Source organism: Lampris incognitus, chromosome 4 (genome assembly GCF_029633865.1).
Source record: "Lampris incognitus isolate fLamInc1 chromosome 4, fLamInc1.hap2, whole genome shotgun sequence".
Taxonomy (NCBI): domain Eukaryota; kingdom Metazoa; phylum Chordata; class Actinopteri; order Lampriformes; family Lampridae; genus Lampris; species Lampris incognitus.
The window spans coordinates 61,669,542-61,684,438 of NC_079214.1; the positions used below are offsets into that span (position 1 = coordinate 61,669,542).

Below are 14,897 nucleotides of genomic sequence, written 5' to 3' on the forward strand. Positions count from 1 at the left end.
CTGATCCAACATGGATAGGAAGCCAATGAAGGGAGGCAAGAATTGGTGTAACATGGTCAAACTTGTGCATAATGACCGAAACCAACGACCAGTTTCATATGCAAATATGGGTGTGACCATTAACTAGAGCTTCAAATGCCATGTGTACTGTTCACAGAGGACTAGGGAATGTTGCAATCACAGCATTGTAAGATGGCGACAGATGTATAATGACCGAAACCAACGACCAGTTTCATATACAAATATGGGTGTGACCATTAACTAGAGTTTCAAAGGCCACGTGTACTATTCACAGAGGCTTTTAGAATGTTAGCAATCACAGCATTATCAGGGTCCTGATACACCAGGCTGATGGTCGGCTGTCGGCAAATGTTGGGCTGTCGGTGAGCGTCTGTGACCCTAGTTTTTGCAGTGTGTCCTGCACCATCGGCACTAGTCAGACCCCTGTCGGCAGCTTTTTGGCTGATTCAGCATGTTGAATCGGCGGAGCTCGTCAGTGAGAGAGATCACTCTGATTGGCTGTTCCGCATAGCAAATCAGTGCAGAACGTACACGCTAGTTGGCCATTGGCTGTAATCTTTGTAGTGTGTTCAAGTGCTACTTTTTGGCCCAGACGGCAGGCAACTTGAGGCGACGCAGCAGTCGGCCTTCGTCGCCGCTAGTCCGTTTGGTGTGTCTGGGCCCTAAGATGGCGACATATGTACTCTTAGCCCCCACCCCCCTCGGTTCAGGGATGGTCCTTCCCTCTTTACATAGATGGCCTCTTTGCAAACATTCCCAAAGTTTGTATTTATTGTATTTGTTTGCCTTATGTGCTCTATTTGTGTGTTTAAATGTTGCTGCTGCTACACAACAATTGGCCCTCTGGGGACAAATAAAACCTACTTGACTTGACTTGACTTCTATATGGGTCGAAAGTTGTTGATACACAACTCTCTCTAGTACTTAAGAGAAGAATGGAAGATTAGAGACTGGTTGATAGTTATTAAAGACCCTGGATCAAGGTGCAGTTTTTTAAGTAGAGGTCTGACCACAGCTTTCTTTAAACTGCTGGGAACAATGCCAGTAGTAAGTGATAAATTAAAAATGTCTAACATTTTAGGTCCCAGGAAAGGCCAGAAGTCTCTAAAAAGTTCTGCTGGTAAAAGGCAGAGTAGGCAAGTAGTTGGTTTAGAAGGTGACACGAGCAAAGTACCAAGAGAGACAGTCTCAAAAGCTGTAATAACAGGGAATATCAGTGACTCATTGTAGAGATATTAATTTGGTAAGACAGGATCTGCAGAAGTAGCTGGAGTAGAAGAATTCCGTTTCTGATCTCATCAACCTTATTGCAGAAAAAGTCTGGAAACTCATGGGCCGTGAATGGTGAGCAGCTAATAGAAGGATGCTTTTTAGTAAGTTTAGATACAGTGTCAAAGAGAAATATGGGGTTATGTTTATTAATATTGATTAGGCAAGAGAGTAGTCTAGATACCCCTAGACAGGAAAGTGTACATACACATAGAGAGGCCTACATACTCAAGTTCAAATGCATTCATTTGAGGGAAAGAACTAACTGTTGCAAACGCTAACGTGTAGGGACTAGTTAGTCCTAGTTTCCAGAATTAGCAAGCCGAATACGTTCATCGTCCTGTAACAGTGGCTGTCCCTAGAGTTGAGCATCGTGAACTGGTTCCAAGTTAGAACCGGTTCCAAAATTTCGATTCCAGTGGACTCATTAAGACATTTTAATTTCAATTCTGCTTACCGGTTCCTAATAGAGTTTCCCTCGCGCTAGTTTCAGTTTCAGTACCAGGTCATGGCTATATCTGTCTGCACGGCTGCGCCTGTAGTCATGCGAGTTGAATGCATGCATGTCTTCCCGTCTCCGAAGCCACACACTGGTGCTCTTCTTGGACTGAACACTGCCGCACAAGGCAATACATTTTGTTTGGTTTTTTTCTTTTGTGAGAAGAGCAATAAGAGTAGACCACAGCAAGCACTCAAAACGTGGCTTCATTTTGTTTAAAGAAATGGTGGGTCGGCATAATGCAACGCCTGTGGTAAAACTTATTTCGTGCAAGGGAGGATGCACTACTAACATTGCAAAACACCTTTGCCAGCATGGTATGCAAATCAATGAGTGCACCGTGTTTGACGTGTTGCGTATTTGACGTGTCTCCCTCTCCCTCACATGCCTCATCCTCCTCAGTCAAACCTCAGCCAACATCCAGCAACTTGCCATAATTGGGTAAATGAAAATTAAGTAACGTTTGTCTTATTAGCAGCGAGACAGCAACCAAGCTATACTTAATCAAATTGTTAAAAACTGTCAAATTTGTGCAAATATTGTAATATATTTTTTTGTAGATGAACGTTCGTACAAGCTGTTCCTACTTCTCACTCGTCAACACCCACATGGGCTGCAGCTCCATCCATCCATTATCCAAACCACTTATCCTGCTCTCACGGTCGCAGGGATGCTGGAGCCTATCCCAGCAGTCATTGGGCAGCAGGCGGGGAGACACCCTGGACAAGCCGCCAGTCCATCACAGGGCGGGCTGCAGCTCTCTAAACAGTAAATTAATTGGTTTTTAGAGTGTTGCCGCGTTGTCATTTTGGTGAGTTTCAGTGTTACAGTCAGTACATTAAATGAAAAAAGAATGAACCGATTTTTATTGAATCACATCGTTTAGTAAGAGCAACCAAATTAAACTGAATGAAATTAACTTACAGCTTCCACAAACTGTATGAAGTCAATTGCAAATACGAATGACTTGTGTAAAGGTGTTTTAAATAGGTTTTTTTCCCCCCTGTGAAATAAGCATGTGACCTGTTTTGACTCCGCTCCTCAAAGAATTGGAATTGAGAATTAAGAAACCGAATCAATAAACTGAATCGGAATCAGAATCAAACCGGTACCCAACCCTAGTTGTTCCTTAATAATGCCATCTTGTTAGAAATGTGAGGTGGCACTCTCTGCGTTCAGGACAACTTCCAACTTCTTCTTCTTCGTTTGGCTTGTTCCCCGTTTCCCAGGGGTCGCCACAGCGGGTTTGATAGTTTCATTGGTACCCTGTGAGGGCACAGCACTTGACCGATCTGGTGTGGTCTTGTCAATCTGCATAATGATTTGGTAAAATATCACGTTGGATGCCCTTCCTGACACAACCACTAATCCTATGGACGGGGGCACAGGTAAAGTGCTGGATGCCATTCCAGTATTCATGGACTTGTGCCCATGCCTGTCGCCATACACTTTCTGCGTTCAGTACAACCATGGTCGCAATCTTTGTTGTTGCAGATTTTGCTGTAACAGGTCGGAAATGACAAAATAATGACAATACAAATATTTGTTCTTAACCGAGCTGTAAATCTTGGCCTGTTCAGAATCAAGCTCACTCTCTCTCTCTCTGCTTAATCCTGTCACATTTATTCCAGGTTTGCCTGATTGCAATTATTTGAGCTGACTGCAGTCATTTTGCACACTCCTTAGATTCCACAGTCATATGTTTTCACCAAAATTTTAAGGGAGTTTTACAATGCTAAAAATATTGCAACACTCAGTTTAGATTAGGTGCATTCCATCAGTTAGGTTGAGGCCACAAAAAAACCCCCCAAAAAAAACCCCTGATCTACCTGAAAACTAAGTTCCTCTGTTAGGAAAAAAAGCATGGAAAAAGGGGTTTGGCTACCTTGACCTCACTGTTATTGGGCAGGTGGTTTTGTGTCAGCTCACATAAAACCATTTTTCTTGTTTAACAAAGTAAGATGAGAGCAGAGAGGTGCCAATAGGTCACTCTGATGCTTAAACCAATGAGTCTCCTTATTCATAGTGGAGTCTGTACCCTATGGGCGCAGCAGTGAGTTAGAAAGTTCTTGGAAAAGTGGTGGAGATAATTTATAGACAGTCTCTTTTTCAGTATGTTTAAACTATGTAAGTGTATTTCTAAAATGTTCCAATATAAAATGTTACAGGAGCATCCTTGGGGGGGGGGGGGGGGGGTCAATCACACAGCAGTGGAATATTCTGACATGAAGGCTATAACAGAGCAATTTTACTCTCCAACTCTTACCTAGTGAAAATATTTATCACACAAATTGGTACTTATGTAGTTTAGGCCTACACCTACTATTGATGACTGAATATGCCTGTGACAAGTTTGGTTTTCCACTACCTTCATGGCTACTGGACTTGAGTTGCTGCCACTCATAATGTTAGAAAAATGCAGACATTTTTAAAACACATCTACAGATTCCCCATGCCAATGACTGAAACCATTGAAGCATTGAATTCTGGTTGTAGTCCGTGGATTTGTGGACCAACATGAGGCCAGTTGCCTTAGATTGTCCAGTGAGGCAGATCATTAGACAGGTCTACCAGGTCAGGCTGCCCAAGGGTGGCTAGGCCTCCTCTCCACTGGCTCTTGGATCAAATTCCAGGGATGTTTCTGCCTTTGTGAACCAAGTAAACACACAAATACAAAGAACGAGGAATGCAGAAGACTCCTTATGATGTAGGCAATAGAAACTTTCATATTAGGGATCAGTTGAAAGCACTAATATTTTACGCACATTTCCTTTTAACAAGAAAAGAAACACCCTTCACGGGGCTTCACAGTTAATCTTGTCAAACCATACATCATGATTGTAGTTTTCAGTCAGTTGGTCTTCAATATTTGATATGTCAACGTGAAAACACGTTGTTTTCATAAAGAAAATTATTTTATTTGAAAATAATGATAATACAAACACATTGAATAACACAAGGTAGGTTGTTGTTTTTAATGTCTTTTAAATACAATCACGTTTTCAGTATCTTAAAAGAAATTGTCACATTTAGATTAAATGGAATGTAATGACATTTGGAAATAAACAACTTATATCTGGCTTAAATATAAAAAAAGAAAATAAGCTGTTGTCTATTGGTATTTCTAATACCAATTAGGCTATCCATCTCATAGTGAAAAAACAACCATGTAGTCAACATTTTAGTAACTGCATTAACCATCAAAGTTTTTTCATTTTATTTCATTTACCTTTATTTAACCAGGTTAGCCCCATTGAGATTAAAATCTCTTTTACAAGAGAGACCTGGCCAAGAATGGCAGCAGTACATCAGTTTCAGCACACACACATGAAGACAACAGACTAGCTCAATGTGCAAAATAGCATAAAAATGAAGGTAAAAGGTACAAACCTGTTATCAACTGAAACATTTACAATTTCTAAAGTGAAGTCTTGTCTTGAAACAAATCTGACAGAGAAAAAACAAAACTAGGTTAAAACCTGGTTTATAGCTGCCTAAAATATGTGCTCCGGCGACTCTGATAGATACATTTTTAAAACGGTTTATTTCTGAGTCAATTTTCAGAGCGAAATAGGCCAAAAGAAAGGCGGTAGCATTACATTCGAGGTTGAGGACGCTAAGAAATCTCTCGACTTCTTGTCGACCGAGATGGCAACAGTCGGCGCTCAGCAAAAGAGGTTTTTGGAGCTGATGGTCGGAAGTCTAGTCACCGAAGCAACAAAACGTGGAAAAAGATAGAACGATCACATCTTTGGAGAACCAAGTGGCCAACCTCAAACAGTACTCCCGGATAACTGATCTGATTATCACCGGCCTAAAGACCAGGCATCAGACCTACCCAATGTTGGCCTCTGGGCACAACAATGCCTGGAGCAGGGCCGAAGACTCCCAGGCCGAGAGGGAATCACTGGACATCAGGTAGTTGGCATCCTGGATGGCGAAGGCTTTTCTGGCGACAGCAGGGACATCGGGGCTTGTCACACCCTGCCCAGCAAAAACAAAAGTGCAATGCCAGCTATAATTATCTGCTTCAACAACAGGAAGAAAAAACAGGAGCTTCTCAAACAAAGATGGGAATTAAAGGGCTCTGACGTGCACATAAATGAACACCTCACCCAGAAAAATGCGGACATTGCAAGGAGCGCATGCATACCAAACAGAGCATGATCCAGGTGACATGGACAGCAGGCTGCATAATATTCATTAAGCTGAATGGATCAACACTAGAGGCAGCTTAAGTTCTTATCGTACATGACATAAATGAACTGGACAAGTTTGATGTATGAAAGCTGGGAGAGCAATCACAACAAGGTCACAGTATGAAAACATGAAGATCAACAAGGTGACCGAACTCACGAAACACACCAATGTCAAGTTCGCATAGAAATCACTCATCCACAGAACATGAAAAACTGGACTTGAAAACTTTCAAATATACTGAATATAAATCACAAGACATGATGAGGCCACAACACAGCTGGAGATTGGGGTTTGTTTGGTGGTGTAACAGTGGCTTGTGTATGGCTGCAATGATTCTGAGGTAAGGGGCTCCTTCCGCTATGTAGCTTAGTGGCTAGAGAATCATAGTAACACTGCCATAGACTCACAAGTCAGCCTCTAAATACTTCACTCAATTAGAGACTGAGGACAATTTCCCAGCTTCCGTTCTAAAACTGGGTGGAAACAATTAGAGAGTTTAAAAACCCCCAATCCAAGTTCTTTAGGACGGCCCTTCATATTGGGGCAGGGACATGCAGAAGTCATGTGGTTGTAAACACTGTCATACCAGCAATACGTGCATTATTGGATGGCTCAGCAGCAGTCACCGAAGAAAACTCCTTTCAAGTTTGTTGCCTTTGGGGCGAAACATATTCATCGGTTAAAAAAACAAACAAAAAAACCACAATCAAATAATCGAACATTGCTCGGGACATCCATTTTCAATGTTTTAAAAAGCTCTCTCCATGTTACAAAGTAATTCACTATATCTCCAGTTTGTTTCACTATAGAGGAGGATGGCAAGAGGCATCATTTCCGGTAAGGCAATTTCCAAAGCAGTAGGTATGGGTTTGTTACTGGTCGTTCTCGCCGCCATTGTAGCAACTATCTTGCATTTAGAAGCCTTCAGACATCTATCCATCCATCCATCTATTATCCAAACCGCTTTGTCCTCTGACATTGGTATCAGAATCAGAATCATGTTTATTAGCCATGTAGGTTTGCACATACATGGAGATTGACTCCGGTTTTGTAGCTCTCTCAGTGTACTTAACGTAGAATAACGACACTACAACACAACAGTCTTCAGATATATACACATGCTTGACTTATACAGGTGAAATAAGAAGTGATGAGGTGCGGTGGTGCAGAGAATATATCAGAGATGCTGAAATAGATGTTAGCAGGTTACTTACATACATGCCTGAGGTAGATGGACATGACGGAGCGTACCAGTATATGTACAATGTACAGTATATACAAAAGCGGTTGGATTTATTTGACGGTGTTAAGCGTCCATCTGAATGACAGCCTGCGAAAAGAAACTGTTTTTATATCTGGTTGTTTTGGGGTACAGTGTTCTGTAGTGCCTGTCAGAGGGGAGGAGTTGGAACAGGTTGTGAACAGGGTGTGATGGGTCTGCAGTGATGTTGCCTGCCCGTTTCCTGAGTCTGGAGGTGTATAAAGTCCTGAATGGAGGGCAGGTTGGCACCAAAGATTTTCTCTGGAGACCTAACTGTCTGTTGTAGTCTGCCTCTGTCCTGTTTGGTGGCTGATCCAAACCAGACAGTGATGGATGTGCAGATGACAGACTGGATTATTGCAGTGTAGAACTGAATCGGCAGTTCCTGAGGCAGGTTGAACTTCTTGAGCTAGCGGAGAAAGTACATCCTGTGCTGGGCCTTTTTGATGATTGTGTCTCTGGAACAACTTACCAATACACATAAGATCTGCTCAGACCCTAGAGACTTTTACATCTTGGTTAAAGACCTACCTCTTCTCACTGGCATTCAATTCAAGTTGAGCTAGACACCGTGATTTTATTGTGGAAATATACTTTTACGCTTGTGTTTTGTTGTTTACATTTTAATTCCTTTACTTTTACATTTATTTTTATATTCATATGTGTTACTTATTTTATATTTTATTTTAAGCTTGTGCAGCACTTTGGTTCAACTGTGGTTGTTTTAAATGTGCTATATAAATAAACTTGACTTGACTTGACTATGTTGGATGCCCACCTTACGTAGGTGGTAGGTGGAGGTCTCGGATTGTCTGGTATCACGAGACTGACACTGCCAGAGTTCAAGGTCTCATTCCCATTTTTGCCACAGAAAATTGAAATGGTTGGTCAAGGTGGCTTTACTGTGCTGTGGAAGAAAGTCCGTTGAAGGGCAGACACTTGTATACAATAGTACAGCGCACCAAACATTTGCTGAATTTTTAGTGGTCAACTAAGCCTCAATATGCCAAAGATCCCAGATGTTAGCATCCCAATCTGCTCAGCAGACCGACTGTGGCTCTCTCCGCATCCCCACACTAGTGCTCGGCAATATGGAAAATGTTAGCATGATAATCATAAGGGGATTTTACACAATAGCTGAGGGTCATCACATTGAACTGTCTGCTAATTTGAAGTATAAAATCAAACCAACGCGGTGTCCGGGTAGCGTGGCGGTCTATTCCATTGCCTACCAACACGGGGATCGACAGTTCGAATCCCCGCGTTACCTTCGGCTTGGTCGGGCGCCCCTACAGACAAAATTGGCCATGTTTATGGGTGGAAAGCCAGATGTGGGTATGTGTCCTGGTCACTGCACTAGCCCCTCTGGTTGATCCTGTTTGGGGGGGACTAGGGGGAATAGCATGATCCTCCCACGCGCTATATCCCCCTGGTGAAACCCCTCACTGTCAGGTGAAAAGAAGGGGCTGGCGACTCCACACTTATCGGAGGAGGCATGTGGTAGTCTGCAGCCCTCCCTGGATCGGCAGAGGGGGTGGGGCAACGACCGGGACGGCTCGAAATAATTGGGGTAATTGGCTGGATACAACTGGGGAGAAAAAGGGGGGAAATCCACAAAATATATAAATAAAATAAAATCAAACCGACACTAGTTTTCAAATAATACGCCCTCCCTATATTTCAGTCAGTATTTATTTTAGGAAATAAATTCTCACTATCATTCGTTTAGACAACAGAACTGGGTGTCACAATATGATGGTATCTGAATTTCATCCTGAAATACCCCTTAAAGAGGATTAATGATGATATTGAATTACTGCACGGCTCTACCCCACACACGTCACTTCGTTGGAGAATGCCTTATAAGTTCTTACTACTGCCCCTTAGTGCAGTGGGTAGGTATGTACCATAGCACTACCCTTGGAAATGACAGACTGCTGTTGTGGTTGTGCCTGTTTTGTCCTCTCAGAAGTGGAGCCATATCAGCCCCCCCCCCCCCCCCGCTTATCTCTGTTCAGCGTCAGATGTGTCGGGTAACATTTCAAGTGATCTCACGGGGTGTTACTTCCTCCATCTTTGCTCTCCGGACAAAACCAGGGGAGCCGAGATGGTACGATTGTGTTTTTCGGGGGTGGGGATAGGGGTGTTAGGAATTCCTTTTGTCCCGAGACTGGCTGTTGTGTCAGGCGAGTTGAGAGAGAATGAGGGGACGGTGAAGAGGAAAGTGTTTTCCCGTAAGGAACAGAAAACAGACAGGTTTTGAATGCACCGTTTGCTTGATGTTGCCGCTAAGGCTTTGTCTAACAGATAAATGTGGGAGGATGATTTGGCTATACAAGCTGTACAGGTAGACTGGCTAAAAAGCCTCTTTTTGTTTCCCTTTTTGTCTGCTCTGCTTTGACTTGTGCCCTAGAGGACTCAATGTTCTGCAGCATTACTCAGACTCTGCCACCACCTTTCAGCAAACTAAATGTAGGCAAACGATTAGGGTCAGGACCGGTTTCATGAGCAATTCTTTTCCACCGTATGAGCTTACTTGATTCTTTTTTCTTTTCTTTTTTTTAACTCTTGGTATTGTTCAGAGACGGGTTGCGTTGTCCCAGTACACATTTCACTTGTCATAATGCCAGCGTCCGTGTAGTAGTTGTTGGGATATGGGACAGGGAACGGGAAATGAGAATTTAGGGCTGTTTAGAGTTTGTGATTAAAGACTTGAAGCATCTCAGCCCACTGGTGGTTTTGGGGTATGACTGCAGGCCAATCGGCAGTACAGCAAGCGGGCTATTACAAGCAGCAAAAAAAAAGAAAAAGAAAAAGCGAGAATGTCCATACAGAAAACAAGCCAGACGTTGGGCGGAAGACAATTGTACACAATGTACAATTGTGGGCTTCTTGCACATCAGCCCCCTTGTCACCCTGGACAAGTTGAGCTGAGACTACCTATGGTGGTGGTGTACAAACAGCAGGGCTAGCCCGCATGGGCCAACAAAAAGGTGATGGTACCCGCTGAAAAAAAGGCATCGCTGTCTTAGGGGCGTTTAAAATGGTCTTGCAGAAGAACGTGCAGATGCATTAATGTGCAGCATTTCTGGCCTCAGGAGAAGCCTAAAAAGAAGAGACGTGTTGGCAATTGTTCGAACTGAGGTTGAAATGCAGTAATATCTCCAGATACTTTCACACAACTGTGGGCACACAGGTATTTTAGACAGGCTCATGATTTTCATTGAATCCCCGATGACACACACAACACACACAGATGAAGAAAGAGAGGGATCACTGAGCAGTGTGGTCCTTTTGTTAGAAATAATCATAGGATATTCTGGTAATCACAGTCTCCAGGATGTCATCATTTCCTTCCATGCTCCTACTGGTTATTCATCAGAACAGCGTTGTAGCTGTAGTTTTTGTCGTCGTATCCCCCTTTCACACTTTATAATCACAGCCCAAATTTTCTGACACTGCTAGAACTTCATCGGAGCCTACAAACAGCCCTCTGTTGGCTGTCTTTAAGTCTATCACACTGAACCACCCAACAGCCGACCGCCGCTCAACGATTTCCCTACATCTGAACTTTTTTCCAAGACGACCTTACGAGAGACGGAGAGTCCTGTCCCCATACTCTCTCCTTTCTATTCACAAGCAGGAACCAGTTTATTAGAGGGTCTCACCTTTAAATGCAATTTGTGTGTTTTCTTCTGCCATTGGCCACAGGCCCTTCCTGCTTTCTGCTACAGCTCTCCAGGCAGCTCCCACCTTCTCCTCCAGGAGGATTTACAACCCCCAAACAAGCTGTAATTATCCGCAGGAAGCTCTGACTGCTCTTTAATAAAATGTTGTGAGCCAGTCCCCCGACCAGGCCTGTCTCCTGGGAAGCCTCCTCAGCCTGGATGAAGAGAGGGGATGAATGTGGTCTGGTAGCACTTTGATGTCTTGTCAGCAGCACGGCATAAAACTACGGCTCATTAGACATAACATACATCTGGCGCCCACCTACCCCCCCCCCCAAATTCTGCTTGCACTTGCCCATGCATGGGCCCTGATATCAGAAAATGACGTTACGCTAACCTGCACATGTTAGGGGTTTGCGATACCACGACCTTAGACAGTGATAATGTACACAATGATCAAAACTTCTCCACAATTTGCCTCACAGAGAAATCGGAAGTGTTGCGCCTCATTGCTGCTGTATATTTTATCATAATAGTCGTGCTGACAACATTCATACGCACCGCTTCCATGCAGCTTTCTCACCTCATCTTTTGGCAACGTGCAGGCCTAACTCAAGTCACACTCCGTTTTACTAGCCCTTCCCACATTGCTCAAAGCACACTCATTTACAGCCCTGCTGACTCAACATCATGGGGTTTTTTTTTTCACAGTCTGTGGCTTATTTGTACCTCCAGCCCTGCCGTGACCAGCACTTTATGTGGCTGCGAACTTGCTTGTAAATAACGCTACACTATTCAAAATCCAATTCTGACGCGGTGATCTCACAGTATACGGTCCAAAACACAACCCGCTGTGGTCTGAAGTGTGCAGGTGCCCGATTTCCAAAACCAAAACACGTTTAAAGGGTTGTTGATTGTCTCGCGGAGCACACACGATGGTAAAACCGATGCGGGTTTCAGAGAATCCTTTGAGATTCTTTAGTTTATGCTAACTGTGACGGCTAACCTTAGCATAACTTTATGCTAACTGTGATTGTATACTTCAAGATAGCTGGCTGGTGTGTACAGTCTCAAAATTGTTTAATTTAAGTACTTCACAGAATTTCACGCTTGAATAGTTTACCTTTTGATACTTGCATAGATTTGAGGGATTGTGTTTTGTTTTGTTTTAAACTCTGATTGCGTGGGCGTGCTAATTAATCGGCAATGTTTAACTCGCTGGATGTTTAACAAAGTTGCACTCAGGTGTTTAACCTTTAGAAACTGATGTGGTTTTCATTAATAAATGTTTGGGGAAAGTACTTTGCCCTCAGTGGTCTTTCAATTAGACCTATTTTCAATTGTATTACAAATAGTGGAATTTGATTAATTGTGTTTGTAATCTTATATATTTTCTTACATTTTCCTAAATATTTCCTGTATTTTCTTAAAATGGTGCAAATACATGTATCAGCTTGGATGCACTGTTCATTCACTTTCAAAATTACATTTGAAAAGCGACATGGAAAAAATAATTGTTTCATATCGTGTATTGTGATATTGCCTAAAAAAAAAAAAATCATGACATTTTTGCCGTATCACCAAGCCCTGTTTATATGTTGACATCCTGAAGGGACCATACCCCGCAGACAGGCGGGCCCATTTGTCGGGTCACTTTTCCATGTGATCTGCTGCTGTCCCACTCCATGTGTCAGAACATGAGGCAACCATCAATGCACTCGGTGACCACAGCCGGTTTGATGAAAAGCACTTCCTGAACAACACATTTCAGCGGACCAGACTCGGCTGTGGCCAGCTCTCATGTCCAATGTCTGGGCTCCCTCTGTGGGCTGCTGGGAGGTGAAGAGATTAGCCATTGGGATAAATGATGGTCAGTCATGCACAGAGTTGTGAATGGAGAGGCTGAATGGTCCTCTTTGTTGTGCTGAGGGCAGAATGGGCACAGTCGGGATGAATCAGCCTGGGACACAGACTGTTGGATGAACACAGCAGAACCATGGGAGCAGACACGGCTGACTGACTGTCTATTTGACTGACTGGATGACTGACTGGGTGACTGACTGACTGGCTGGCTGGCTGGCAGGCTGGCCGACTGAGTAACTGTAACAGAACATACTTTGTCTTTAGGAAGTGACACAATAGTTTTTTTTCCTCCCTCTGTGTCCTTCATGAAGTTGTTTTTCTGTGCTTTACATGCCTGTCTGTCTGAGGAAATTGTATTAACTGGCCACTGGAATGCTTTGGGAAAGAGAAGGGGAGGGCAGACAAATAGGGCAGTGGGACGAGTGGAGCGAAGGAAACTTATGACATTTTTGCCACTAAAGAGTAGGGAGCAATTTCGATTTTCTTATTAAACTTCATTTACTACTTAATAAACCTGTGCCCCAGTTGAAGCCCCATGGGCAGTAGCTGGGCCTTTAGGGGCCAGGATAATAAGGTGACCTGAAGAGCAGGAGGTGGGTCAGTGTTATGATGTTGTGTATGACTATATTGGAACTGCCAGTGATTTGACCTGTTTGCCTTCCGCTCTTACAAAATCCCCTGACGGTGGGATTTCAAGTATAATTTATTGAATAACAAGTTTCCAAAAGTCAGACTGGTTTAATCATTTGTAAGCCGTTTTAAAGACCAAGGCTGTCTCTCGCACCTTTTTCTATCCGATAGGTGCAATATAGTAAACTTTGCAGGGGCAGCCGGGATGTGTTGCAGAATACAGTGTAGTACTACACCATAAGCTCCGTCAACCACAACATTAACTGCAAAAAATTCTTGCTTTGATCAGAAATATTCAGTCAGAACAATGTTAACCTCAAGCTTCAGTTTTTCATCTGAGGTTGGAGTGGAGCCAGATGTCCCCACAAGTTGTTCATTTGCAACTGACGGGGGCAAGAAAAGCTAGTTTATACCTTAAAAAACTTATGGCGTCTCAAACAGTTAAACTCGTCTACTTTCACCATGTTATCAGGCATTACAAACAAGTTTACCACCCAAAAATGTGATGTTAAGGTTTGGCATTCCTTACATTACCTATACCTTGTTACTTCTGCGCACTTTAGGCAGCTTCATTCATAAAACGGGATTAATGTCATAGCAAAAGAGCATTATATGGGCATCCGGGTAGTGTGGCGGTCTAGTCCGTTGCCTACCAACACGAGGATCTTCAATTCGAATCCCCGTGTTGCCTCCGGCTTGGTTGGGCGTACCTGCAGACAGAATTGGCCATGTCTGCGGGTGAGAAGCCGGATGTGGGTATACGTCCTGGTCGCTGCACTAGGTCCTCCTCCTCTGGTCGGTCGGGGCGCCTGTTCGGGGGGGAGGGGGAACTGGAGGGGAATAGCGTGATCCTCCCACATGCTACGTCCCCCTGGCGAAACTCCTCACTGTCAGGAGAAAAGAAGTGGTTGGCGACTCCACATGTATGGGAGAAGGCATGCGGTAGTCTGCAGCCCTCCCCTGATCGGCAGAGGGGGTGGAGTAGCGACCGGGACGGCTCGGAAGAGTGGGGTAATTGGCCAAGTACAGTTGGGGAGAAAAAAACCCCAAAAAAGGGCATCATATTCTGATTCACCAAATGTCTAACTGCCTTTAAGTGGATGGAGATGAGATGGATGGTGGATGGAGTTGGCAGCGTTTGAGATGTAGAAACAATGTTAACTCGCATGCCCAAAGCTGTATTTACATGCAGGTAAATAATCTGACAGCAGTCTGACTGATGGCTTGATCAGAGAGACTGACCTTCCTATGAACACCTGAACCGGAAGAGATTTATCAGATTGAAAATTCTATCCATTCACGGGGTGGTGTCACACTTCTTGATGGTTTGTTAACTAGCCATACAGTTGGGCCTGACTTTTCTTAGTCAGTATGGTTGTGTACTTTTTTTGCGCATGATGACTTGCGTCACGCTGTCGACAAGCAACGACAAACACGCCAGGTTGTGGTAATAACTGGCCAGTGGACGGGACAAACTGTATGCCCC

General features: G+C 43.6%; 1 protein-coding gene across 1 annotated transcript in view; it reads left to right on the forward strand.

The window, feature by feature from the left end:
• The window catches only part of LOC130111866 (insulin-like growth factor 1 receptor), an 88,020-nt gene that overhangs the window by 16,906 nt on the left and 56,217 nt on the right, over positions 1-14,897 (forward strand). The window lies entirely within an intron of this gene.